Below are 20,872 nucleotides of genomic sequence, written 5' to 3' on the forward strand. Positions count from 1 at the left end.
GACCAAAATATTGCAATCTTTAGCTGGTTCCTTCGATGCTTTCTTTTATCTGTCTATCTTGCATTCCATGTGATGTTACATTTCATTAAATCTGTCGAATTGCATCAGAAGGAACAAAAACGGCTTCAGAAAAAGCTGCAGGATTACTGTGCGGTTTATCAAAGTTGCTTTTCAGTTGTGTGATGGTGGTGCAGTGGTAAGCATGGTTACCTTCCAAGCAGTTGACCTGGGTTCGATTCCCAGCCATCACATTTGTCAATTTCTACTTGAGGTTGAAATGAATTTCTGATGCCTCTGGTTGCAAGCAGTTCTCACAGCAGCATCTCAAGGATTTTTGTTGAGCAACCTGTTTTTAAAGGGTCATGCACAAATGCTTGCAATGCAAAGTCTGCGTGTCATCAAACTGTCATAATGTGCTGGCACCAGTGCTACCTGAATTCATACTATGAGTTGTCAATCACCAAATACATCAATGTCGGAGCTGGGCTCAGGCCCTGCAAGTCAAGCAGCAGTGTTTCAAATTCCTCAACAACATAAGTGAGTCATTTCCAGTTCAATTCTGGGGAATTGCTCCCTGAGTGGGCAGAGGCACACAAAATGGGAAGAATGTTGAAGGAATCCCCACTTGACACTTGACATACATTGTGTGAATCTGGAATTCATTTTATTGTCACCAAAATATTGCAATTTTTAGCTGGTTCCTTCGATGCTTTCTTTTATCTGTCTATCTTGCATTACATGTGATGTTACATTTCATCAAATCTGTCGAATTGCATCAGAAGGAACAAAAACTGCTTCAGAAAAAGCTGCAGGATTACTGTGCGGTTTATCAAAGTTGCTTTTCAGTTGTGTGATGGTGGTGCAGTGGTAAGCATGGTTGCCTTTCAAGCAGTTGACCTGGGTTTGATTCCCAGCCATTACATTTGTCATTTTTAATTGAGGATGAAATGATCCTCTGGTTGAAAGCAGTTCTTACAGCAACATCTCAAGGATTTTGTTGAGCAACCTGTTTTCAAAGGGTCATGTACAAATTCTTGCAATGCAAAGTCCATGTGTCATCAATCTGTCATAATGTATGGGCGACAGTGCTACCCGAATTCGTAGTATGAGCTGTCAGTGTCCAAAGACATCAATGTCGGAGCTGGGCTCAGGTCCTGCAAGTCAAGCAGCAGTGTTCCAAATTCTTTAACAACATCAGTGAGTCATTTCCAGTTAAATTCTGGGGAATTGCTCCCTGAGAGGGCAGAGGCAGACAAGATGGGAAGAATGTTGAAGGAATCCCCAGCTGACACTTGACATACATTGTGTGAATCTGGAATTCATTTAATTGTGACCAAAATATTGCAATCTTTAGCTGGTTCCTTCGATGCTTTCTTTTATCTGTCTATCTTGCATTCCATGTGATGTTACATTTCATTAAATCTGTCGAATTGCATCAGAAGGAACAAAAACGGCTTCAGAAAAAGCTGCAGGATTACTGTACGGTTTATCAAAGTTGCTTTTCAGTTGTGTGATGGTGGTGCAGTGGTAAGAATGGTTGCCTTCCAAGCAGTTGACCTGGGTTCGATTCCCAGCCATCACATTTGTCAATTTCTACTTGAGGTTGAAATGAACTTCTGATGCCTCTGGTTGCAAGCAGTTCTCACAGCAGCATCTCAAGGATTTTTGTTGAGCAACCTGTTTTTAAAGGGTCATGCACAAATGCTTGCAATGCAAAGTCTGCGTGTCATCAAACTGTCATAATGTGCTGGCACCAGTGCTACCTGAATTCATACTATGAGTTGTCAATCACCAAATACATCAATGTCGGAGCTGGGCTCAGGCCCTGCAAGTCAAGCAGCAGTGTTTCAAATTCCTCAACAACATAAGTGAGTCATTTCCAGTTCAATTCTGGGGAATTGCTCCCTGAGTGGGCAGAGGCACACAAAATGGGAAGAATGTTGAAGGAATCCCCACTTGACACTTGACATACATTGTGTGAATCTGGAATTCATTTTATTGTCACCAAAATATTGCAATTTTTAGCTGGTTCCTTCGATGCTTTCTTTTATCTGTCTATCTTGCATTACATGTGATGTTACATTTCATCAAATCTGTCGAATTGCATCAGAAGGAACAAAAACTGCTTCAGAAAAAGCTGCAGGATTACTGTGCGGTTTATCAAAGTTGCTTTTCAGTTGTGTGATGGTGGTGCAGTGGTAAGCATGGTTGCCTTTCAAGCAGTTGACCTGGGTTTGATTCCCAGCCATTACATTTGTCATTTTTAATTGAGGATGAAATGATCCTCTGGTTGAAAGCAGTTCTTTTCGCAACATCTCAAGGATTTTGTTGAGCAACCTGTTTTCAAAGGGTCATGTACAAATTCTTGCAATGCAAAGTCCATGTGTCATCAATCTGTCATAATGTATGGGCGACAGTGTTACCCAAATTCGTAGTATGAGCTGTCAGTGTCCAAAGACATCAATGTCGGAGCTGGGCTCAGGTCCTGCAAGTCAAGCAGCAGTGTTCCAAATTCTTTAACAACATCAGTGAGTCATTTCCAGTTAAATTCTGGGGAATTGCTCCCTGAGAGGGCAGAGGCAGACAAGATGGGAAGAATGTTGAAGGAATCCCCAGCTGACACTTGACATACATTGTGTGAATCTGGAATTCATTTAATTGTGACCAAAATATTGCAATCTTTAGCTGGTTCCTTCGATGCTTTCTTTTATCTGTCTATCTTGCATTCCATGTGATGTTACATTTCATTAAATCTGTCGAATTGCATCAGAAGGAACAAAAACGGCTTCAGAAAAAGCTGCAGGATTACTGTGCGGTTTATCAAAGTTGCTTTTCAGTTGTGTGATGGTGGTGCAGTGGTAAGCATGGTTACCTTCCAAGCAGTTGACCTGGGTTCGATTCCCAGCCATCACATTTGTCAATTTCTACTTGAGGTTGAAATGAATTTCTGATGCCTCTGGTTGCAAGCAGTTCTCACAGCAGCATCTCAAGGATTTTTGTTGAGCAACCTGTTTTTAAAGGGTCATGCACAAATGCTTGCAATGCAAAGTCTGCGTGTCATCAAACTGTCATAATGTGCTGGCACCAGTGCTACCTGAATTCATACTATGAGTTGTCAATCACCAAATACATCAATGTCGGAGCTGGGCTCAGGCCCTGCAAGTCAAGCAGCAGTGTTTCAAATTCCTCAACAACATAAGTGAGTCATTTCCAGTTCAATTCTGGGGAATTGCTCCCTGAGTGGGCAGAGGCACACAAAATGGGAAGAATGTTGAAGGAATCCCCACTTGACACTTGACATACATTGTGTGAATCTGGAATTCATTTTATTGTCACCAAAATATTGCAATTTTTAGCTGGTTCCTTCGATGCTTTCTTTTATCTGTCTATCTTGCATTACATGTGATGTAACATTTCATCAAATCTGTCGAATTGCATCAGAAGGAACAAAAACTGCTTCAGAAAAAGCTGCAGGATTACTGTGCGGTTTATCAAAGTTGCTTTTCAGTTGTGTGATGGTGGTGCAGTGGTAAGCATGGTTGCCTTTCAAGCAGTTGACCTGGGTTTGATTCCCAGCCATTACATTTGTCATTTTTAATTGAGGATGAAATGATCCTCTGGTTGAAAGCAGTTCTTACAGCAACATCTCAAGGATTTTGTTGAGCAACCTGTTTTCAAAGGGTCATGTACAAATTCTTGCAATGCAAAGTCCATGTGTCATCAATCTGTCATAATGTATGGGCGACAGTGCTACCCAAATTCGTAGTATGAGCTGTCAATGTCCAAAGACATCAATGTCGGAGCTGGGCTCAGGTCCTGCAAGTCAAGCAGCAGTGTTCCAAATTCTTTAACAACATCAGTGAGTCATTTCCAGTTAAATTCTGGGGAATTGCTCCCTGAGAGGGCAGAGGCAGACAAGATGGGAAGAATGTTGAAGGAATCCCCAGCTGACACTTGACATACATTGTGTGAATCTGGAATTCATTTAATTGTGACCAAAATATTGCAATCTTTAGCTGGTTCCTTCGATGCTTTCTTTTATCTGTCTATCTTGCATTCCATGTGATGTTACATTTCATTAAATCTGTCGAATTGCATCAGAAGGAACAAAAACGGCTTCAGAAAAAGCTGCAGGATTACTGTGCGGTTTATCAAAGTTGCTTTTCAGTTGTGTGATGCTGGTGCAGTGGTAAGCATGTTTGCCTTCCAAGCAGTTGACCTGGGTTCGATTCCCAGCCATCACATTTGTCAATTTCTACTTGAGGTTGAAATGAACTTCTGATGCCTCTGGTTGCAAGCAGTTCTTACAGCAGCATCTCAAGGATTTTTGTTGAGCAACCTGATTTCAAAGGGTCATGCACAAATGCTTGCAATGCAAAGTCTGCGTGTCATCAAACTGTCATAATGTGCTGGCACCAGTGCTACCTGAATTCATACTATGAGTTGTCAATCACCAAAGACATCAATGTCGGAGCTGGGCTCAGGCCCTGCAAGTCAAGCAGCAGTGTTTCAAATTCCTCAACAACATAAGTGAGTCATTTCCAGTTCAATTCTGGGGAATTGCTCCCTGAGTGGGCAGAGGCACACAAAATGGGAAGAATGTTGAAGGAATCCCCACTTGACACTTGACATACATTGTGTGAATCTGGAATTCATTTTATTGTCACCAAAATATTGCAATTTTTAGCTGGTTCCTTCGATGCTTTCTTTTATCTGTCTATCTTGCATTACATGTGATGTTACATTTCATCAAATCTGTCGAATTGCATCAGAAGGAACAAAAACTGCTTCAGAAAAAGCTGCAGGATTACTGTGCGGTTTATCAAAGTTGCTTTTCAGTTGTGTGATGGTGGTGCAGTGGTAAGCATGGTTGCCTTTCAAGCAGTTGACCTGGGTTTGATTCCCAGCCATTACATTTGTCATTTTTAATTGAGGATGAAATGATCCTCTGGTTGAAAGCAGTTCTTATAGCAACATCTCAAGGATTCTGTTGAGCAACCTGTTTTCAAAGGGTCATGTACAAATTCTTGCAATGCAAAGTCCATGTGTCATCAATCTGTCATAATGTATGGGCGACAGTGCTACCCGAATTCGTAGTATGAGCTGTCAGTGTCCAAAGACATCAATGTCGGAGCTGGGCTCAGGTCCTGCAAGTCAAGCAGCAGTGTTCCAAATTCTTTAACAACATCAGTGAGTCATTTCCAGTTAAATTCTGGGGAATTGCTCCCTGAGAGGGCAGAGGCAGACAAGATGGGAAGAATGTTGAAGGAATCCCCAGCTGACACTTGACATACATTGTGTGAATCTGGAATTCATTTAATTGTGACCAAAATATTGCAATCTTTAGCTGGTTCCTTCGATGCTTTCTTTTATCTGTCTATCTTGCATTACATGTGATGTTACATTTCATTAAATCTGTCGAATTGCATCAGAAGGAACAAAAACGGCTTCAGAAAAAGCTGCAGGATTACTGTGCGGTTTATCAAAGTTGCTTTTCAGTTGTGTGATGGTGGTGCAGTGGTAAGCATGGTTACCTTCCAAGCAGTTGACCTGGGTTCGATTCCCAGCCATCACATTTGTCAATTTCTACTTGAGGTTGAAATGAACTTCTGATGCCTCTGGTTGCAAGCAGTTCTTACAGCAGCATCTCAAGGATTTTTGTTGAGCAACCTGTTTTTAAAGGGTCATGCGCAAATGCTTGCAATGCAAAGTCTGCGTGTCATCAAACTGTCATAATGTGCTGGCACCAGTGCTACCTGAATTCATACTATGAGTTGTCAATCACCAAATACATCAATGTCGGAGCTGGGCTCAGGCCCTGCAAGTCAAGCAGCAGTGTTTCAAATTCCTCAACAACATAAGTGAGTCATTTCCAGTTCAATTCTGGGGAATTGCTCCCTGAGTGGGCAGAGGCACACAAAATGGGAAGAATGTTGAAGGAATCCCCACTTGACACTTGACATACATTGTGTGAATCTGGAATTCATTTTATTGTCACCAAAATATTGCAATTTTTAGCTGGTTCCTTCGATGCTTTCTTTTATCTGTCTATCTTGCATTACATGTGATGTTACATTTCATCAAATCTGTCGAATTGCATCAGAAGGAACAAAAACTGCTTCAGAAAAAGCTGCAGGATTACTGTGCGGTTTATCAAAGTTGCTTTTCAGTTGTGTGATGGTGGTGCAGTGGTAAGCATGGTTGCCTTTCAAGCAGTTGACCTGGGTTTGATTCCCAGCCATTACATTTGTCATTTTTAATTGAGGATGAAATGATCCTCTGGTTGAAAGCAGTTCTTTTCGCAACATCTCAAGGATTTTGTTGAGCAACCTGTTTTCAAAGGGTCATGTACAAATTCTTGCAATGCAAAGTCCATGTGTCATCAATCTGTCATAATGTATGGGCGACAGTGCTACCCGAATTCGTAGTATGAGCTGTCAGTGTCCAAAGACATCAATGTCGGAGCTGGGCTCAGGTCCTGCAAGTCAAGCAGCAGTGTTCCAAATTCTTTAACAACATCAGTGAGTCATTTCCAGTTAAAATCTGGGAATTGCTCCCTGAGAGGGCAGAGGCAGACAAGATGGGAAGAATGTTGAAGGAATCCCCAGCTGACACTTGACATACATTGTGTGAATCTGGAATTCATTTAATTGTGACCAAAATATTGCAATCTTTAGCTGGTTCCTTCGATGCTTTCTTTTATCTGTCTATCTTGCATTCCATGTGATGTTACATTTCATTAAATCTGTCGAATTGCATCAGAAGGAACAAAAACGGCTTCAGAAAAAGCTACAGGATTACTGTGCGGTTTATCAAAGTTGCTTTTCAGTTGTGTGATGGTGGTGCAGTGGTAAGCATGGTTGCCTTCCAAGCAGTTGACCTGGGTTCGATTCCCAGCCATCACATTTGTCAATTTCTACTTGAGGTTGAAATGAACTTCTGATGCCTCTGGTTGCAAGCAGTTCTTACAGCAGCATCTCAAGGATTTTTGTTGAGCAACCTGATTTCAAAGGGTCATGCACAAATGCTTGCAATGCAAAGTCTGCGTGTCATCAAACTGTCATAATGTGCTGGCACCAGTGCTACCTGAATTCATACTAGGAGTTGTCAATCACCAAAGACATCAATGTCGGAGCTGGGCTCAGGCCCTGCAAGTCAAGCAGCAGTGTTTCAAATTCCTCAACAACATAAGTGAGTCATTTCCACTTCAATTCTGGGGAATTGCTCCCTGAGTGGGCAGAGGCACACAAAATGGGAAGAATGTTGAAGGAATCCCCACTTGACACTTGACATACATTGTGTGAATCTGGAATTCATTTTATTGTCACCAAAATATTGCAATTTTTAGCTGGTTCCTTCGATGCTTTCTTTTATCTGTCTATCTTGCATTACATGTGATGTTACATTTCATCAAATCTGTCGAATTGCATCAGAAGGAACAAAAACTGCTTCAGAAAAAGCTGCAGGATTACTGTGCGGTTTATCAAAGTTGCTTTTCAATTGTGTGATGGTGGTGCAGTGGTAAGCATGGTTGCCTTTCAAGCAGTTGACCTGGGTTTGATTCCCAGCCATTACATTTGTCATTTTTAATTGAGGATGAAATGATCCTCTGGTTGAAAGCAGTTCTTATAGCAACATCTCAAGGATTTTGTTGAGCAACCTGTTTTCAAAGGGTCATGTACAAATTCTTGCAATGCAAAGTCCATGTGTCATCAATCTGTCATAATGTATGGGCGACAGTGCTACCCGAATTCGTAGTATGAGCTGTCAGTGTCCAAAGACATCAATGTCGGAGCTGGGCTCAGGTCCTGCAAGTCAAGCAGCAGTGTTCCAAATTCTTTAACAACATCAGTGAGTCATTTCCAGTTAAATTCTGGGGAATTGCTCCCTGAGAGGGCAGAGGCAGACAAGATGGGAAGAATGTTGAAGGAATCCCCAGCTGACACTTGACATACATTGTGTAAATCTGGAATTCATTTAATTGTGACCAAAATATTGCAATCTTTAGCTGGTTCCTTCGATGCTTTCTTTTATCTGTCTATCTTGCATTCCATGTGATGTTACATTTCATTAAATCTGTCGAATTGCATCAGAAGGAACAAAAACGGCTTCAGAAAAAGCTACAGGATTACTGTGCGGTTTATCAAAGTTGCTTTTCAGTTGTGTGATGGTGGTGCAGTGGTAAGCATGGTTGCCTTCCAAGCAGTTGACCTGGGTTCGATTCCCAGCCATCACATTTGTCAATTTCTACTTGAGGTTGAAATGAACTTCTGATGCCTCTGGTTGCAAGCAGTTCTCACAGCAGCATCTCAAGGATTTTTGTTGAGCAACCTGTTTTTAAAGGGTCATGCACAAATGCTTGCAATGCAAAGTCTGCGTGTCATCAAACTGTCATAATGTGCTGGCACCAGTGCTACCTGAATTCATACTATGAGTTGTCAATCACCAAATACATCAATGTCGGAGCTGGGCTCAGGCCCTGCAAGTCAAGCAGCAGTGTTTCAAATTCCTCACCAACATAAGTGAGTCATTTCCAGTTCAATTCTGGGGAATTGCTCCCTGAGTGGGCAGAGGCACACAAAATGGGAAGAATGTTGAAGGAATCCCCACTTGACACTTGACATACATTGTGTGAATCTGGAATTCATTTTATTGTCACCAAAATATTGCAATTTTTAGCTGGTTCCTTCGATGCTTTCTTTTATCTGTCTATCTTGCATTACATGTGATGTTACATTTCATCAAATCTGTCGAATTGCATCAGAAGGAACAAAAACTGCTTCAGAAAAAGCTGCAGGATTACTGTGCGGTTTATCAAAATTGCTTTTCAGTTGTGTGATGGTGGTGCAGTGGTAAGCATGGTTGCCTTTCAAGCAGTTGACCTGGGTTTGATTCCCAGCCATTACATTTGTCATTTTTAATTGAGGATGAAATGATCCTCTGGTTGAAAGCAGTTCTTACAGCAACATCTCAAGGATTTTGTTGAGCAACCTGTTTTCAAAGGGTCATGTACAAATTCTTGCAATGCAAAGTCCATGTGTCATCAATCTGTCATAATGTATGGGCGACAGTGCTACCCAAATTCGTAGTATGAGCTGTCAGTGTCCAAAGACATCAATGTCGGAGCTGGGCTCAGGTCCTGCAAGTCAAGCAGCAGTGTTCCAAATTCTTTAACAACATCAGTGAGTCATTTCCAGTTAAATTCTGGGGAATTGCTCCCTGAGAGGGCAGAGGCAGACAAGATGGGAAGAATGTTGAAGGAATCCCCAGCTGACACTTGACATACATTGTGTGAATCTGGAATTCATTTAATTGTGACCAAAATATTGCAATCTTTAGCTGGTTCCTTCGATGCTTTCTTTTATCTGTCTATCTTGCATTCCATGTGATGTTACATTTCATTAAATCTGTCGAATTGCATCAGAAGGAACAAAAACGGCTTCAGAAAAAGCTGCAGGATTACTGTGCGGTTTATCAAAGTTGCTTTTCAGTTGTGTGATGGTGGTGCAGTGGTAAGCATGGTTACCTTCCAAGCAGTTGACCTGGGTTCGATTCCCAGCCATCACATTTGTCAATTTCTACTTGAGGTTGAAATGAACTTCTGATGCCTCTGGTTGCAAGCAGTTCTTACAGCAGCATCTCAAGGATTTTTGTTGAGCAACCTGTTTTTAAAGGGTCATGCACAAATGCTTGCAATGCAAAGTCTGCGTGTCATCAAACTGTCATAATGTGCTGGCACCAGTGCTACCTGAATTCATACTATGAGTTGTCAATCACCAAATACATCAATGTCGGAGCTGGGCTCAGGCCCTGCAAGTCAAGCAGCAGTGTTTCAAATTCCTCAACAACATAAGTGAGTCATTTCCAGTTCAATTCTGGGGAATTGCTCCCTGAGTGGGCAGAGGCACACAAAATGGGAAGAATGTTGAAGGAATCCCCACTTGACACTTGACATACATTGTGTGAATCTGGAATTCATTTTATTGTCACCAAAATATTGCAATTTTTAGCTGGTTCCTTCGATGCTTTCTTTTATCTGTCTATCTTGCATTACATGTGATGTTACATTTCATCAAATCTGTCGAATTGCATCAGAAGGAACAAAAACTGCTTCAGAAAAAGCTGCAGGATTACTGTGCGGTTTATCAAAATTGCTTTTCAGTTGTGTGATGGTGGTGCAGTGGTAAGCATGGTTGCCTTTCAAGCAGTTGACCTGGGTTTGATTCCCAGCCATTACATTTGTCATTTTTAATTGAGGATGAAATGATCCTCTGGTTGAAAGCAGTTCTTATAGCAACATCTCAAGGATTTTGTTGAGCAACCTGTTTTCAAAGGGTCATGTACAAATTCTTGCAATGCAAAGTCCATGTGTCATCAATCTGTCATAATGTATGGGCGACAGTGCTACCCGAATTCGTAGTATGAGCTGTCAGTGTCCAAAGACATCTATGTCGGAGCTGGGCTCAGGCCCTGCAAGTCAAGCAGCAGTGTTTCAAATTCCTCAACAACATAAGTGAGTCATTTCCAGTTAAATTCTGGGGAATTGCTCCTTGAGTGGGCAGAGGCAGACAAAATGGGAAGAATGTTGAAGGAATCCCCACTTGACACTTGACATACATTGTGTGAATCTGGAATTAATTTTATTGTCACCAAAATATTGCAGTTTTTAGCTGGTTCCTTCGATGCTTTCTTTTATCTGTCTATCTTGCATTACATGTGATGTTGCATTTCATCAAATCTGTCGAATTGCATCAGAAGGAACAAAAACTGCTTCAGAAAAAGCTGCAGGATTACTGTGCGGTTTATCAAAGTTGCTTTTCAGTTGTGTGATGGTGGTGCAGTGGTAAGCATGGTTGCCTTTCAAGCAGTTGACCTGGGTTTGATTCCCAGCCATTACATTTGTCATTTTTAATTGAGGATGAAATGATCCTCTGGTTGAAAGCAGTTCTTATAGCAACATCTCAAGGATTTTGTTGAGCAACCTGTTTTTAAAGGGTCATGCACAAATGCTTGCAATGCAAAGTCTGCGTGTCATCAAACTGTCATAATGTGCTGGCACCAGTGCTACCTGAATTCATACTATGAGTTGTCAATCACCAAATACATCAATGTCGGAGCTGGGCTCAGGCCCTGCAAGTCAAGCAGCAGTGTTTCAAATTCCTCAACAACATAAGTGAGTCATTTCCAGTTCAATTCTGGGGAATTGCTCCCTGAGTGGGCAGAGGCACACAAAATGGGAAGAATGTTGAAGGAATCCCCACTTGACACTTGACATACATTGTGTGAATCTGGAATTCATTTTATTGTCACCAAAATATTGCAATTTTTAGCTGGTTCCTTCGATGCTTTCTTTTATCTGTCTATCTTGCATTACATGTGATGTTACATTTCATCAAATCTGTCGAATTGCATCAGAAGGAACAAAAACTGCTTCAGAAAAAGCTGCAGGATTACTGTGCGGTTTATCAAAGTTGCTTTTCAGTTGTGTGATGGTGGTGCAGTGGTAAGCATGGTTGCCTTTCAAGCAGTTGACCTGGGTTTGATTCCCAGCCATTACATTTGTCATTTTTAATTGAGGATGAAATGATCCTCTGGTTGAAAGCAGTTCTTATAGCAACATCTCAAGGATTTTGTTGAGCAACCTGTTTTCAAAGGGTCATGTACAAATTCTTGCAATGCAAAGTCCATGTGTCATCAATCTGTCATAATGTATGGGCGACAGTGCTACCCGAATTCGTAGTATGAGCTGTCAGTGTCCAAAGACATCAATGTCGGAGCTGGGCTCAGGTCCTGCAAGTCAAGCAGCAGTGTTCCAAATTCTTTAACAACATCAGTGAGTCATTTCCAGTTAAATTCTGGGGAATTGCTCCCTGAGAGGGCAGAGGCAGACAAGATGGGAAGAATGTTGAAGGAATCCCCAGCTGACACTTGACATACATTGTGTAAATCTGGAATTCATTTAATTGTGACCAAAATATTGCAATCTTTAGCTGGTTCCTTCGATGCTTTCTTTTATCTGTCTATCTTGCATTCCATGTGATGTTACATTTCATTAAATCTGTCGAATTGCATCAGAAGGAACAAAAACGGCTTCAGAAAAAGCTACAGGATTACTGTGCGGTTTATCAAAGTTGCTTTTCAGTTGTGTGATGGTGGTGCAGTGGTAAGCATGGTTGCCTTCCAAGCAGTTGACCTGGGTTCGATTCCCAGCCATCACATTTGTCAATTTCTACTTGAGGTTGAAATGAACTTCTGATGCCTCTGGTTGCAAGCAGTTCTCACAGCAGCATCTCAAGGATTTTTGTTGAGCAACCTGTTTTTAAAGGGTCATGCACAAATGCTTGCAATGCAAAGTCTGCGTGTCATCAAACTGTCATAATGTGCTGGCACCAGTGCTACCTGAATTCATACTAGGAGTTGTCAATCACCAAAGACATCAATGTCGGAGCTGGGCTCAGGCCCTGCAAGTCAAGCAGCAGTGTTTCAAATTCCTCACCAACATAAGTGAGTCATTTCCAGTTCAATTCTGGGGAATTGCTCCCTGAGTGGGCAGAGGCACACAAAATGGGAAGAATGTTGAAGGAATCCCCACTTGACACTTGACATACATTGTGTGAATCTGGAATTCATTTTATTGTCACCAAAATATTGCAATTTTTAGCTGGTTCCTTCGATGCTTTCTTTTATCTGTCTATCTTGCATTACATGTGATGTTACATTTCATCAAATCTGTCGAATTGCATCAGAAGGAACAAAAACTGCTTCAGAAAAAGCTGCAGGATTACTGTGCGGTTTATCAAAGTTGCTTTTCAGTTGTGTGATGGTGGTGCAGTGGTAAGCATGGTTGCCTTTCAAGCAGTTGACCTGGGTTTGATTCCCAGCCATTACATTTGTCATTTTTAATTGAGGATGAAATGATCCTCTGGTTGAAAGCAGTTCTTATAGCAACATCTCAAGGATTTTGTTGAGCAACCTGTTTTCAAAGGGTCATGTACAAATTCTTGCAATGCAAAGTCCATGTGTCATCAATCTGTCATAATGTATGGGTGACAGTGCTACCCGAATTCGTAGTATGAGCTGTCAGTGTCCAAAGACATCTATGTCGGAGCTGGGCTCAGGCCCTGCAAGTCAAGCAGCAGTGTTTCAAATTCCTCAACAACATAAGTGAGTCATTTCCAGTTCAATTCTGGGGAATTGCTCCTTGAGTGGGCAGAGGCAGACAAAATGGGAAGAATGTTGAAGGAATCCCCACTTGACACTTGACATACATTGTGTGAATCTGGAATTAATTTTATTGTCACCAAAATATTGCAGTTTTTAGCTGGTTCCTTCGATGCTTTCTTTTATCTGTCTATCTTGCATTACATGTGATGTTGCATTTCATCAAATCTGTCGAATTGCATCAGAAGGAACAAAAACTGCTTCAGAAAAAGCTGCAGGATTACTGTGCGGTTTATCAAAGTTGCTTTTCAGTTGTGTGATGGTGGTGCAGTGGTAAGCATGGTTGCCTTTCAAGCAGTTGACCTGGGTTTGATTCCCAGCCATTACATTTGTCATTTTTAATTGAGGATGAAATGATCCTCTGGTTGAAAGCAGTTCTTATAGCAACATCTCAAGGATTTTGTTGAGCAACCTGTTTTTAAAGGGTCATGCACAAATGCTTGCAATGCAAAGTCTGCGTGTCATCAAACTGTCATAATGTGCTGGCACCAGTGCTACCTGAATTCATACTATGAGTTGTCAATCACCAAATACATCAATGTCGGAGCTGGGCTCAGGCCCTGCAAGTCAAGCAGCAGTGTTTCAAATTCCTCAACAACATAAGTGAGTCATTTCCAGTTCAATTCTGGGGAATTGCTCCCTGAGTGGGCAGAGGCACACAAAATGGGAAGAATGTTGAAGGAATCCCCACTTGACACTTGACATACATTGTGTGAATCTGGAATTCATTTTATTGTCACCAAAATATTGCAATTTTTAGCTGGTTCCTTCGATGCTTTCTTTTATCTGTCTATCTTGCATTACATGTGATGTTACATTTCATCAAATCTGTCGAATTGCATCAGAAGGAACAAAAACTGCTTCAGAAAAAGCTGCAGGATTACTGTGCGGTTTATCAAAGTTGCTTTTCAGTTGTGTGATGGTGGTGCAGTGGTAAGCATGGTTGCCTTTCAAGCAGTTGACCTGGGTTTGATTCCCAGCCATTACATTTGTCATTTTTAATTGAGGATGAAATGATCCTCTGGTTGAAAGCAGTTCTTATAGCAACATCTCAAGGATTTTGTTGAGCAACCTGTTTTCAAAGGGTCATGTACAAATTCTTGCAATGCAAAGTCCATGTGTCATCAATCTGTCATAATGTATGGGCGACAGTGCTACCCGAATTCGTAGTATGAGCTGTCAGTGTCCAAAGACATCAATGTCGGAGCTGGGCTCAGGTCCTGCAAGTCAAGCAGCAGTGTTCCAAATTCTTTAACAACATCAGTGAGTCATTTCCAGTTAAATTCTGGGGAATTGCTCCCTGAGAGGGCAGAGGCAGACAAGATGGGAAGAATGTTGAAGGAATCCCCAGCTGACACTTGACATACATTGTGTAAATCTGGAATTCATTTAATTGTGACCAAAATATTGCAATCTTTAGCTGGTTCCTTCGATGCTTTCTTTTATCTGTCTATCTTGCATTCCATGTGATGTTACATTTCATTAAATCTGTCGAATTGCATCAGAAGGAACAAAAACGGCTTCAGAAAAAGCTACAGGATTACTGTGCGGTTTATCAAAGTTGCTTTTCAGTTGTGTGATGGTGGTGCAGTGGTAAGCATGGTTGCCTTCCAAGCAGTTGACCTGGGTTCGATTCCCAGCCATCACATTTGTCAATTTCTACTTGAGGTTGAAATGAACTTCTGATGCCTCTGGTTGCAAGCAGTTCTCACAGCAGCATCTCAAGGATTTTTGTTGAGCAACCTGTTTTTAAAGGGTCATGCACAAATGCTTGCAATGCAAAGTCTGCGTGTCATCAAACTGTCATAATGTGCTGGCACCAGTGCAACCTGAATTCATACTAGGAGTTGTCAATCACCAAAGACATCAATGTCGGAGCTGGGCTCAGGCCCTGCAAGTCAAGCAGCAGTGTTTCAAATTCCTCACCAACATAAGTGAGTCATTTCCAGTTCAATTCTGGGGAATTGCTCCCTGAGTGGGCAGAGGCACACAAAATGGGAAGAATGTTGAAGGAATCCCCACTTGACACTTGACATACATTGTGTGAATCTGGAATTCATTTTATTGTCACCAAAATATTGCAATTTTTCGCTGGTTCCTTCGATGCTTTCTTTTATCTGTCTATCTTGCATTACATGTGATGTTACATTTCATCAAATCTGTCGAATTGCATCAGAAGGAACAAAAACTGCTTCAGAAAAAGCTGCAGGATTACTGTGCGGTTTATCAAAGTTGCTTTTCAGTTGTGTGATGGTGGTGCAGTGGTAAGCATGGTTGCCTTTCAAGCAGTTGACCTGGGTTTGATTCCCAGCCATTACATTTGTCATTTTTAATTGAGGATGAAATGATCCTCTGGTTGAAAGCAGTTCTTACAGCAACATCTCAAGGATTTTGTTGAGCAACCTGTTTTCAAAGGGTCATGTACAAATTCTTGCAATGCAAAGTCCATGTGTCATCAATCTGTCATAATGTATGGGCGACAGTGCTACCCGAATTCGTAGTATGAGCTGTCAGTGTCCAAAGACATCAATGTCGGAGCTGGGCTCAGGTCCTGCAAGTCAAGCAGCAGTGTTCCAAATTCTTTAACCACATCAGTGAGTCATTTCCAGTTAAATTCTGGGGAATTGCTCCCTGAGAGGGCAGAGGCAGACAAGATGGGAAGAATGTTGAAGGAATCCCCAGCTGACACTTGACATACATTGTGTGAATCTGGAATTCATTTAATTGTGACCAAAATATTGCAATCTTTAGCTGGTTCCTTCGATGCTTTCTTTTATCTGTCTATCTTGCATTACATGTGATGTTACATTTCATTAAATCTGTCGAATTGCATCAGAAGGAACAAAAACGGCTTCAGAAAAAGCTGCAGGATTACTGTGCGGTTTATCAAAGTTGCTTTTCAGTTGTGTGATGGTGGTGCAGTGGTAAGCATGGTTGCCTTCCAAGCAGTTGACCTGGGTTCGATTCCCAGCCATCACATTTGTCAATTTCTACTTGAGGTTGAAATGAACTTCTGATGCCTCTGGTTGCAAGCAGTTCTTACAGCAGCATCTCAAGGATTTTTGTTGAGCAACCTGTTTTTAAAGGGTCATGCACAAATGCTTGCAATGCAAAGTCTGCGTGTCATCAAACTGTCATAATGTGCTGGCACCAGTGCTACCTGAATTCATACTATGAGTTGTCAATCACCAAATACATCAATGTCGGAGCTGGGCTCAGGCCCTGCAAGTCAAGCAGCAGTGTTTCAAATTCCTCAACAACATAAGTGAGTCATTTCCAGTTCAATTCTGGGGAATTGCTCCCTGAGTGGGCAGAGGCACACAAAATGGGAAGAATGTTGAAGGAATCCCCACTTGACACTTGACATACATTGTGTGAATCTGGAATTCATTTTATTGTCACCAAAATATTGCAATTTTTAGCTGGTTCCTTCGATGCTTTCTTTTATCTGTCTATCTTGCATTACATGTGATGTTACATTTCATCAAATCTGTCGAATTGCATCAGAAGGAACAAAAACTGCTTCAGAAAAAGCTGCAGGATTACTGTGCGGTTTATCAAAGTTGCTTTCCAGTTGTGTGATGGTGGTGCAGTGGTAAGCATGGTTGCCTTTCAAGCAATTGACCTGGGTTTGATTCCCAGCCATTACATTTGTCATTTTTAATTGAGGATGAAATGATCCTCTGGTTGAAAGCAGTTCTTATAGCAACATCTCAAGGATTTTGTTGAGCAACCTGTTTTCAAAGGGTCATGTACAAATTCTTGCAATGCAAAGTCCATGTGTCATCAATCTGTCATAATGTGTGGGCGACAGTGCTACCCGAATTCGTAGTATGAGCTGTCAGTGTCCAAAGACATCAATGTCGGAGCTGGGCTCAGGTCCTGCAAGTCAAGCAGCAGTGTTCCAAATTCTTTAACAACATCAGTGAGTCATTTCCAGTTAAAATCTGGGGAATTGCTCCCTGAGAGGGCAGAGGCAGACAAGATGGGAAGAATGTTGAAGGAATCCCCAGCTGACACTTGACATACATTGTGTGAATCTGGAATTCATTTAATTGTGACCAAAATATTGCAATCTTTAGCTGGTTCCTTCGATGCTTTCTTTTATCTGTCTATCTTGCATTCCATGTGATGTTACATTTCATTAAATCTGTCGAATTGCATCAGAAGGAACAAAAACGGCTTCAGAAACAGCTACAGGATTACTGTGCGGTTTATCAAAGTTGCTTTTCAGTTGTGTGATGGTGGTGCAGTGGTAAGCATGGTTGCCTTCCAAGCAGTTGACCTGGGTTCGATTCCCAGCCATCACATTTGTCAATTTCTACTTGAGGTTGAAATGAACTTCTGATGCCTCTGGTTGCAAGCAGTTCTTACAGCAGCATCTCAAGGATTTTTGTTGAGCAACCTGATTTCAAAGGGTCATGCACAAATGCTTGCAATGCAAAGTCTGCGTGTCATCAAACTGTCATAATGTGCTGGCACCAGTGCTACCTGAATTCATACTAGGAGTTGTCAATCACCAAAGACATCAATGTCGGAGCTGGGCTCAGGCCCTGCAAGTCAAGCAGCAGTGTTTCAAATTCCTCAACAACATAAGTGAGTCATTTCCAGTTCAATTCTGGGGAATTGCTCCCTGAGTGGGCAGAGGCACACAAAATGGGAAGAATGTTGAAGGAATCCCCACTTGACACTTGACATACATTGTGTGAATCTGGAATTCATTTTATTGTCACCAAAATATTGCAATTTTTAGCTGGTTCCTTCGATGCTTTCTTTTATCTGTCTATCTTGCATTACATGTGATGTTACATTTCATTAAATCTGTCGAATTGCATCAGAAGGAACAAAAACGGCTTCAGAAAAAGCTGCAGGATTACTGTGCGGTTTATCAAAGTTGCTTTTCAGGTGTGTGATGGTGGTGCAGTGGTAAGCATGGTTGCCTTCCAAGCAGTTGACCTGGGTTCGATTCCCAGCCATCACATTTGTCAATTTCGACTTGAGGTTGAAATGAACTTCTGATGCCTCTGGTTGCAAGCAGTTCTTACAGCAGCATCTCAAGGATTTTTGTTGAGCAACCTGTTTTTAAAGGGTCATGCACAAATGCTTGCAATGCAAAGTCTGCGTGTCATCAAACTGTCATAATGTGCTGGCACCAGTGCTACCTGAATTCATACTATGAGTTGTCAATCACCAAATACATCAATGTCGGAGCTGGGCTCAGGCCCTGCAAGTCAAGCAGCAGTGTTTCAAATTCCTCAACAACATAAGTGAGTCATTTCCAGTTCAATTCTGGGGAATTGCTCCCTGAGTGGGCAGAGGCACACAAAATGGGAAGAATGTTGAAGGAATCCCCACTTGACACTTGACATACATTGTGTGAATCTGGAATTCATTTTATTGTCACCAAAATATTGCAATTTTTAGCTGGTTCCTTCGATGCTTTCTTTTATCTGTCTATCTTGCATTACATGTGATGTTACATTTCATCAAATCTGTCGAATTGCATCAGAAGGAACAAAAACTGCTTCAGAAAAAGCTGCAGGATTACTGTGCGGTTTATCAAAGTTGCTTTTCTGTTGTGTGATGGTGGTGCAGTGGTAAGCATGGTTGCCTTTCAAGCAGTTGACCTGGGTTTGATTCCCAGCCATTACATTTGTCATTTTTAATTGAGGATGAAATGATCCTCTGGTTGAAAGCAGTTCTAATAGCAACATCTCAAGGATTTTGTTGAGCAACCTGTTTTCAAAGGGTCATGTACAAATTCTTGCAATGCAAAGTCCATGTGTCATCAATCTGTCATAATGTATGGGCGACAGTGCTACCCGAATTCGTAGTATGAGCTGTCAGTGTCCAAAGACATCAATGTCGGAGCTGGGCTCAGGTCCTGCAAGTCAAGCAGCAGTGTTCCAAATTCTTTAACAACATCAGTGAGTCATTTCCAGTTAAATTCTGGGGAATTGCTCCCTGAGAGGGCAGAGGCAGACAAGATGGGAAGAATGTTGAAGGAATCCCCAGCTGACACTTGACATACATTGTGTGAATCTGGAATTCATTTAATTGTGACCAAAATATTGCAATCTTTAGCTGGTTCCTTCGATGCTTTCTTTTATCTGTCTATCTTGCATTCCATGTGATGTTACATTTCATTAAATCTGTCGAATTGCATCAGAAGGAACAAAAACGGCTTCAGAAAAAGCTACAGGATTACTGTGCGGTTTATCAAAGTTGCTTTTCAGTTGTGTGATGGTGGTGCAGTGGTAAGCATGGTTGCCTTCCAAGCAGTTGACCTGGGTTCGATTCCCAGCCATCACATTTGTCAATTTCTACTTGAGGTTGAAATGAACTTCTGATGCCTCTGGTTGCAAGCAGTTCTCACAGCAGCATCTCAAGGATTTTTGTTGAGCAACCTGTTTTTAAAGGGTCATGCACAAATGCTTGCAATGCAAAGTCTGCGTGTCATCAAACTGTCATAATGTGCTGGCACCAGTGCTACCTGAATTCATACTATGAGTTGTCAATCACCAAATACATCAATGTCGGAGCTGGGCTCAGGCCCTGCAAGTCAAGCAGCAGTGTTTCAAATTCCTCAACAACATAAGTGAGTCATTTCCAGTTCAATTCTGGGGAATTGCTCCCTGAGTGGGCAGAGGCACACAAAATGGGAAGAATGTTGAAGGAATCCCCACTTGACACTTGACATACATTGTGTGAATCTGGAATTCATTTTATTGTCACCAAAATATTGCAATTTTTAGCTGGTTCCTTCGATGCTTTCTTTTATCTGTCTATCTTGCATTACATGTGATGTTACATTTCATCAAATCTGTCGAATTGCATCAGAAGGAACAAAAACTGCTTCAGAAAAAGCTGCAGGATTACTGTGCGGTTTATCAAAGTTGCTTTTCAGTTGTGTGATGGTGGTGCAGTGGTAAGCATGGTTGCCTTTCAAGCAGTTGACCTGGGTTTGATTCCCAGCCATTACATTTGTCATTTTTAATTGAGGATGAAATGATCCTCTGGTTGAAAGCAGTTCTTTTCGCAACATCTCAAGGATTTTGTTGAGCAACCTGTTTTCAAAGGGTCATGTACAAATTCTTGCAATGCAAAGTCCATGTGTCATCAATCTATCATAATGTATGGGCGACAGTGCTACCCGAATTCGTAGTATGAGCTGTCAGTGTCCAAAGACATCAATGTCGGAGCTGGGCTCAGGTCCTGCAAGTCAAGCAGCAGTGTTCCAAATTCTTTAACAACATCAGTGAGTCATTTCCAGTTAAATTCTGGGGAATTGCTCCCTGAGAGGGCAGAGGCAGACAAGATGGGAAGAATGTTGAAGGAATCCCCAGCTGACACTTGACATACATTGTGTGAATCTGGAATTCATTTAATTGTGACCAAAATATTGCAATCTTTAGCTGGTTCCTTCGATGCTTTCTTTTATCTGTCTATCTTGCATTCCATGTGATGTTACATTTCATTAAATCTGTCGAATTGCATCAGAAGGAACAAAAACGGCTTCAGAAAAAGCTGCAGGATTACTGTGCGGTTTATCAAAGTTGCTTTTCAGTTGTGTGATGGTGGTGCAGTGGTAAGCATGGTTGCCTTCCAAGCAGTTGACCTGGGTTCGATTCCCAGCCATCACATTTGTCAA

At 41.6% G+C, this 20,872-nt stretch overlaps 31 non-coding genes across 31 annotated transcripts; all 31 read left to right on the forward strand.

The window, feature by feature from the left end:
• The first annotated feature begins 179 nt into the window (after positions 1-179).
• Positions 180-251, forward strand: trnag-ucc (transfer RNA glycine (anticodon UCC)). Its single transcript has one exon. It is a non-coding gene; the product is annotated as a tRNA-Gly (tRNA).
• A 599-nt stretch (positions 252-850) lies between these two features.
• Positions 851-922, forward strand: trnae-uuc (transfer RNA glutamic acid (anticodon UUC)). Its single transcript has one exon. It is a non-coding gene; the product is annotated as a tRNA-Glu (tRNA).
• A 588-nt stretch (positions 923-1,510) lies between these two features.
• On the forward strand, positions 1,511-1,582 carry trnag-ucc (transfer RNA glycine (anticodon UCC)). Its single transcript has one exon. It is a non-coding gene; the product is annotated as a tRNA-Gly (tRNA).
• Positions 1,583-2,181: 599 nt separating this feature from the next.
• On the forward strand, positions 2,182-2,253 carry trnae-uuc (transfer RNA glutamic acid (anticodon UUC)). The gene has a single exon. It is a non-coding gene; the product is annotated as a tRNA-Glu (tRNA).
• Positions 2,254-2,841: 588 nt separating this feature from the next.
• trnag-ucc (transfer RNA glycine (anticodon UCC)) lies at positions 2,842-2,913 on the forward strand. The gene has a single exon. It is a non-coding gene; the product is annotated as a tRNA-Gly (tRNA).
• A 599-nt stretch (positions 2,914-3,512) lies between these two features.
• On the forward strand, positions 3,513-3,584 carry trnae-uuc (transfer RNA glutamic acid (anticodon UUC)). Its single transcript has one exon. It is a non-coding gene; the product is annotated as a tRNA-Glu (tRNA).
• Positions 3,585-4,843: 1,259 nt separating this feature from the next.
• trnae-uuc (transfer RNA glutamic acid (anticodon UUC)) lies at positions 4,844-4,915 on the forward strand. Its single transcript has one exon. It is a non-coding gene; the product is annotated as a tRNA-Glu (tRNA).
• Positions 4,916-5,503: 588 nt separating this feature from the next.
• trnag-ucc (transfer RNA glycine (anticodon UCC)) lies at positions 5,504-5,575 on the forward strand. The gene has a single exon. It is a non-coding gene; the product is annotated as a tRNA-Gly (tRNA).
• Positions 5,576-6,174: 599 nt separating this feature from the next.
• Positions 6,175-6,246, forward strand: trnae-uuc (transfer RNA glutamic acid (anticodon UUC)). Its single transcript has one exon. It is a non-coding gene; the product is annotated as a tRNA-Glu (tRNA).
• A 587-nt stretch (positions 6,247-6,833) lies between these two features.
• Positions 6,834-6,905, forward strand: trnag-ucc (transfer RNA glycine (anticodon UCC)). Its single transcript has one exon. It is a non-coding gene; the product is annotated as a tRNA-Gly (tRNA).
• A 599-nt stretch (positions 6,906-7,504) lies between these two features.
• On the forward strand, positions 7,505-7,576 carry trnae-uuc (transfer RNA glutamic acid (anticodon UUC)). Its single transcript has one exon. It is a non-coding gene; the product is annotated as a tRNA-Glu (tRNA).
• Positions 7,577-8,164: 588 nt separating this feature from the next.
• On the forward strand, positions 8,165-8,236 carry trnag-ucc (transfer RNA glycine (anticodon UCC)). Its single transcript has one exon. It is a non-coding gene; the product is annotated as a tRNA-Gly (tRNA).
• A 599-nt stretch (positions 8,237-8,835) lies between these two features.
• trnae-uuc (transfer RNA glutamic acid (anticodon UUC)) lies at positions 8,836-8,907 on the forward strand. Its single transcript has one exon. It is a non-coding gene; the product is annotated as a tRNA-Glu (tRNA).
• A 588-nt stretch (positions 8,908-9,495) lies between these two features.
• Positions 9,496-9,567, forward strand: trnag-ucc (transfer RNA glycine (anticodon UCC)). The gene has a single exon. It is a non-coding gene; the product is annotated as a tRNA-Gly (tRNA).
• A 599-nt stretch (positions 9,568-10,166) lies between these two features.
• Positions 10,167-10,238, forward strand: trnae-uuc (transfer RNA glutamic acid (anticodon UUC)). The gene has a single exon. It is a non-coding gene; the product is annotated as a tRNA-Glu (tRNA).
• Positions 10,239-10,826: 588 nt separating this feature from the next.
• Positions 10,827-10,898, forward strand: trnae-uuc (transfer RNA glutamic acid (anticodon UUC)). The gene has a single exon. It is a non-coding gene; the product is annotated as a tRNA-Glu (tRNA).
• A 588-nt stretch (positions 10,899-11,486) lies between these two features.
• trnae-uuc (transfer RNA glutamic acid (anticodon UUC)) lies at positions 11,487-11,558 on the forward strand. Its single transcript has one exon. It is a non-coding gene; the product is annotated as a tRNA-Glu (tRNA).
• A 588-nt stretch (positions 11,559-12,146) lies between these two features.
• trnag-ucc (transfer RNA glycine (anticodon UCC)) lies at positions 12,147-12,218 on the forward strand. The gene has a single exon. It is a non-coding gene; the product is annotated as a tRNA-Gly (tRNA).
• Positions 12,219-12,817: 599 nt separating this feature from the next.
• On the forward strand, positions 12,818-12,889 carry trnae-uuc (transfer RNA glutamic acid (anticodon UUC)). The gene has a single exon. It is a non-coding gene; the product is annotated as a tRNA-Glu (tRNA).
• A 588-nt stretch (positions 12,890-13,477) lies between these two features.
• trnae-uuc (transfer RNA glutamic acid (anticodon UUC)) lies at positions 13,478-13,549 on the forward strand. Its single transcript has one exon. It is a non-coding gene; the product is annotated as a tRNA-Glu (tRNA).
• Positions 13,550-14,137: 588 nt separating this feature from the next.
• On the forward strand, positions 14,138-14,209 carry trnae-uuc (transfer RNA glutamic acid (anticodon UUC)). Its single transcript has one exon. It is a non-coding gene; the product is annotated as a tRNA-Glu (tRNA).
• A 588-nt stretch (positions 14,210-14,797) lies between these two features.
• trnag-ucc (transfer RNA glycine (anticodon UCC)) lies at positions 14,798-14,869 on the forward strand. Its single transcript has one exon. It is a non-coding gene; the product is annotated as a tRNA-Gly (tRNA).
• Positions 14,870-15,468: 599 nt separating this feature from the next.
• trnae-uuc (transfer RNA glutamic acid (anticodon UUC)) lies at positions 15,469-15,540 on the forward strand. Its single transcript has one exon. It is a non-coding gene; the product is annotated as a tRNA-Glu (tRNA).
• A 588-nt stretch (positions 15,541-16,128) lies between these two features.
• On the forward strand, positions 16,129-16,200 carry trnag-ucc (transfer RNA glycine (anticodon UCC)). The gene has a single exon. It is a non-coding gene; the product is annotated as a tRNA-Gly (tRNA).
• Positions 16,201-16,799: 599 nt separating this feature from the next.
• On the forward strand, positions 16,800-16,871 carry trnae-uuc (transfer RNA glutamic acid (anticodon UUC)). The gene has a single exon. It is a non-coding gene; the product is annotated as a tRNA-Glu (tRNA).
• A 588-nt stretch (positions 16,872-17,459) lies between these two features.
• trnag-ucc (transfer RNA glycine (anticodon UCC)) lies at positions 17,460-17,531 on the forward strand. The gene has a single exon. It is a non-coding gene; the product is annotated as a tRNA-Gly (tRNA).
• A 599-nt stretch (positions 17,532-18,130) lies between these two features.
• Positions 18,131-18,202, forward strand: trnag-ucc (transfer RNA glycine (anticodon UCC)). Its single transcript has one exon. It is a non-coding gene; the product is annotated as a tRNA-Gly (tRNA).
• Positions 18,203-18,801: 599 nt separating this feature from the next.
• Positions 18,802-18,873, forward strand: trnae-uuc (transfer RNA glutamic acid (anticodon UUC)). The gene has a single exon. It is a non-coding gene; the product is annotated as a tRNA-Glu (tRNA).
• Positions 18,874-19,461: 588 nt separating this feature from the next.
• Positions 19,462-19,533, forward strand: trnag-ucc (transfer RNA glycine (anticodon UCC)). Its single transcript has one exon. It is a non-coding gene; the product is annotated as a tRNA-Gly (tRNA).
• A 599-nt stretch (positions 19,534-20,132) lies between these two features.
• Positions 20,133-20,204, forward strand: trnae-uuc (transfer RNA glutamic acid (anticodon UUC)). Its single transcript has one exon. It is a non-coding gene; the product is annotated as a tRNA-Glu (tRNA).
• Positions 20,205-20,792: 588 nt separating this feature from the next.
• Positions 20,793-20,864, forward strand: trnag-ucc (transfer RNA glycine (anticodon UCC)). Its single transcript has one exon. It is a non-coding gene; the product is annotated as a tRNA-Gly (tRNA).
• Positions 20,865-20,872: the final 8 nt, after the last annotated feature.

This window comes from Pristiophorus japonicus, chromosome 19, assembly GCF_044704955.1.
Source record: "Pristiophorus japonicus isolate sPriJap1 chromosome 19, sPriJap1.hap1, whole genome shotgun sequence".
Taxonomy (NCBI): Eukaryota; Metazoa; Chordata; class Chondrichthyes; family Pristiophoridae; genus Pristiophorus; species Pristiophorus japonicus.